We start from the raw sequence: 4,926 nt of genomic DNA on the forward strand, positions 1-4,926 counted from the left end.
GTAGAATCTCCATTGAGGTACTTACTTACTATCGAGGTTCTACTGTAACAATATGTTTCACTGTCTTGGAGGCATTATAAGTAGGTACTAGGTATCTAAGTTCTAACTAATTATTTCTTCTTATACAGTGGAACCTCCATCGAGGTAATACTTACTTACTATCGAGGTTCTACTGTAACAATATGTTTCACTGTCTTGGAGGCATTATAAGTAGGTACTAGGTATCTACTCTCTCTACCCCTCCCTCTGTTTCTTTTTCTCTCTCATTCCCTCCCTCCCTCTGAACTCTCACTCCTTTCTTTATCCTTTTCCCTGTCATTTCTTTCATCACCACTGTGAGTTAATTCCATTTCTCATCCCATTTTCTTTCCCTCTTATTCCTTTTTTAGTCCGTCCTTCCTTTATTATTACAATAGTAATAAAAAAAGGTATAAGGGACGGACTATTGTATTCGCCTCGGTGTCGTCTACTACACAATAAATATGTTTTCAATCTCTGTGAGCAAAAGTCGAAATCTCTAGCACCTCTATCATTTTTCTATGCTATGTAAAGTGTAAACCCCCACGGCCTCCAATCACACCCTGTATTTCTTACTTCTTACCTGGGCTGTGTTTTGACGCTCTCCAGTATGATGGCACCATGAACCTGGTGTACTGCCTAAACACTCTGAACTTCTAGTATTCTAGTGTGAGAACTTAGCATACGGCCGGATGTCCAATGGGAAAAGGGTGTTCAGTGGTGCGAGGCGAGGACAAAGCCCCTCGCAGGAATCGTCTTCAGATGGGTTTGACTGTGGTAGTACCGATACCCTGGCGGTCAAGGTAATCCTCCCATGACCAAATGATGATATGACGAAACTTCGGAGCGGTGGGCATTACGTCAGCGTACTCTAATCGTCAGGGTACTCAGGGTTGTTCGTGCTATTAACCAAAGAGAGCTGATGCCTACATAAAAGTCACACCAAACTTGACCAAACCCTTCTCTCTTTTTCGCCAATATCTCAGTCGCTCCACGTCAGAGTGCATCGGGGATTTGTCTATTAGCTAGAAAACAAAATTTCCCACTATTTTCCCTAATACATATTTGACATAGGTATTTACACAGTACCGGTCCGGAGTTGGAAGCGCCAAAATTGTCTTCGTAGCCGAGAGGTAAAACCACTGATTGTTATGTCGAATTTGCTTTCCAAGCCAAAAAGAGTATCTCATAACTGATAATCTAATACACTGCTTGCAAAAATATTGCCGTATCTCGAACAAACATTTTCATTGGACAAAGTTTATAGGGAGCCGATATAACTGGCAAAATACTGTGCTTTCAAATTATCTACACAGCTGAAGTATCCATCATTAAGGCCAACTTTTTGACCGTCCATATTTTTACGGAACGCAGTGTGATGAGACGCAATGACTAATAAAAACAGAACAAACACAAATATGTACAATCCTCTAATTAACATGCTAGGAGACCCAAGGGAGAGACAATATGCCAATATGGGGAGAACAAAGGGAGAGAGGAATGGGGATTCGACAGACAACTGTGTAAATTTATCGGTTATTATGGCCCGATATGAGAGTGGATGAGACTCAGTGTTATGTAATAGTACCAATGGTGACAGTATCCGCATAGTGACAGGGTAATTGAGGAAAAATACAAAATGATTACCCACCTATGCTCAGATGAGGGACATAGTACGGGATGGGCATGCTACGACACAGACCACATGCGTCTAATGTAGCGGTTGTTTCATTGCTACGAAATAAAAACGACGGTGAAACACTCATCTTTGTAAGAAAAAAAATGCTGCTGCTAGATATTGTACGATCGACCTGGAAGCTACGAAGCTACCATAAAGTGGCCTAACCGGGATGCTCATAGTCAACAACGCAGACAAACGTGGATAAAAGCGACTAAACTCGTGAAAAGAAGTGTTTACCTGCAATAACCATATCAACAGAATAATACAAATAATACAATACCTATAAAACGCCTTCAAAATAAAATATATTAAATACAACACTCACGACACGAGAAAGAAGAGTTTAGAATAACATAAAACGCCTTCAAACTCAGAGATACGCAGACACGCAATACATAAAGGAAACATGAAACGCCGTACAAATGAAAATAAATCAAATGCAATGTGCTGTGCTAGTTTTCACATTGCATACTCGTAAACATTTTCAAGGCGTTTTATGAGCGGGAATTCACATGGCATGTTGCATCCACAAATTTACAAGGGGTTGTACAAACATTGCTAAAATTCAAGACTTGTTGCATACTGCTTCAAAAAGCGGGCGTATTATAAGGAGTGTATTATAGGTTAGGTAATTAAGATTTTGGGAAGGAAAAGGAACAATCTTAGACAGAAGAACTGTAATAAAAATTGGGAAAAATTTAGGGAACGAGAAAAGACACAGTGAGAAAATTTAACAATTTATTTCTACGTTAAGTCCAGTCTACTCCACCAGGCTACAGTAAAGAGAGAGAAAAACGCGGAGAAAACGGAAATTATGAAGGAGAAAACTAGGTTTGGATAAGTCCTTCTATGGGGACAGACAGACCGACAGACAGACGACACCGAGGCGAATACAATAGTCCGTCCCTTATACGAGTATCTACCTACCTTGATTATTAGGATAATACTGACTCCTTCTTTTACTCCCACACAATTCATTTTCTTTGAAAGTTATGACTTTTCATCATTTCAGTATAACTTCTCTTTTCTGGAACTTTTCCCCACTTTCTAAGTATTTCTCTCTCCCCCCCCCACCGCGCCGCTTTTAGGGGTATTCAGACAAGTGAATTGAAAAATAGATATACCTACAGAGAAAAGCTTCACACCTTAACTGACAGCCCACGACAAAACCATTCTCGTAGTTGGCAACGTGAATCAGTTATTGCAGATAGTTGGCTGCTTGTCTGTACAGTTAATATCGTGTTATGAGCTCATCTCTTTTATTATTATTTCGATTGATATCATCATTATAATTATTACCTATTTGGATATTCGCAGGTAGTAGATGATTTGCTTTGATCATCCTTGAAAGGAAGGATGGAAGCCAGCCACTTCCTATGATACAACGGACATGCTTGATTTGGCATCCTTACCTTACTGCACGTCTCAAGTGTTTTGTAGTCACAGATTCATCTAGTCTCTCAGATTTTTGGTTCGAATCTCACTGTGATTGCCAGATCTTAATAAGTTGTTTAACACGTTTTTTAATCCTTGATAATCCTTTTATTTTGGTACCTGCTATCCTACTAATGGTTTTGTAAGTATTTTGGTCCTAGTAGATGATTTGCTTTGATCATCCTTGAAACTTGAAAGGAAGTATGGAAGCCAGCCACTTCCTATGATACAACGGACATGCTTGATTTGGCATCCTTACTGCATGTCTCAAGTGTTTGTAGTCACAGATTCATCTAGTCTCTCAGATTTTTTGGTTCGAATCTCACTGATTGCCAGATCTTGATAAGTTGTTTAACACGTTTTTTAATCCTTGATAATCCTTTTATTTTGGTACCTGCTATCCTACTAATGGTTTTGTAAGTATTTTGGTTGTAATGCTTCTTGAATGTACGGGTAACCGTCATTGTATTATGTATGTAGATACCAACTATCAACTTGACCAGAATAATTTTGTTTCTGGGGAATTTGGCATCTCCACTAAATAAATTCTTATGCATTTTTTGCAGCAATAATTCCGCCCTCCCTTACTCTTCTCTTCTCTTTCTTTCTTTCTCTCTCTCTCTTACTCTTTCTCCCTCACTCTATTTCCTTCCCTTCCTCTGTTTCCCTCACTCTTTCTTTCCACCTCTCTCTCGCTTTCCCTCCCTCTCGGACCTCTTTCTCCCTTTGTTCCCTCTTCTTCCCTTTCCATATCTCCTTCTCCTCTGTTTATCTCTCTCTTTTCCTCTCTTTTATATCTCTCCCTCCCTTTTTTTATCCCTCCAATATCTCTCTCGCCTACTAATATCTCCATTACGTGGTTTCAGATGTGAAAGCAATTCATTAGGAGATTAATCTATTTCCTCCCACACCGTACCACAAAGCTAAATAACACACGCTCTGATCATACATACCATGCAAATATCAAACATCATCAGGATAATACTTCAGAGCCAATAGATGACGAAGTAATCAGGCATGTACTAAATAAATTCTTATGCATTTTTTGCAGCAATAGTTCCGCCCTCCCTTACTCTTCTCTTTCTCTCTCTCTCTTACTCTTCCCTTCTTTCTCTTTCTCCCTCACTCTCTTTCCTTCCCTTCCTCTGTTTCCCTCACTCTTTCTTTTCCACCTCTCTCTCGCTTTCCCTCCCTCTCGGACCTCTATCTCCCTTTGTTCCCACTTCTTCCCCTTCCATATCTCCCTCCTCTATTTATCTCTTTCTCCCTCTCCTATATATCTCTCCCTCCCTTTTTTTATCCCTCCCATACCTATCTCTTTCTCGCCCACTAATATACTCTATTATACGTAGTTCAGATGTGGAATTGTGGAAGCATTTCATTAGGATATTAATCTATTTCCTCCCACACCGTACCACAAAGCTAAATAATACACGCTCTGATCATACATACCATGCAAATATCAAACATCATCAGGATAATACTTCAGAGCCAATAGATGACGAAGTAATCAGGCATGGAAATGATCAGAATCATTTAGCAAAAATTCACTGTGAATTGGGCTGTGGAATTAAATTAGTTTAAATTGGATAGATGAATTTTATTATGCAACATATTGTGATGTTGATAATTATTCTGATAGGATGATAATTATTATCATCCTATCAGCAGAAGGTACGTCACAATATAAATTGGATAGATGAATTTTATTATGCAACATATATATAAATAAATAAAAATGGTTTATGTTAAAAAAAAAAAAAAAAAAAAAAAAAAAAAAAAAAAAAAAAAAA

The sequence above is a fragment of the Diaphorina citri genome, unplaced genomic scaffold (genome assembly GCF_000475195.1).
Source record: "Diaphorina citri unplaced genomic scaffold, Diaci psyllid genome assembly version 1.1 scaffold166, whole genome shotgun sequence".
In the NCBI taxonomy this organism is placed as follows: Eukaryota; Metazoa; Arthropoda; class Insecta; order Hemiptera; family Psyllidae; genus Diaphorina; species Diaphorina citri.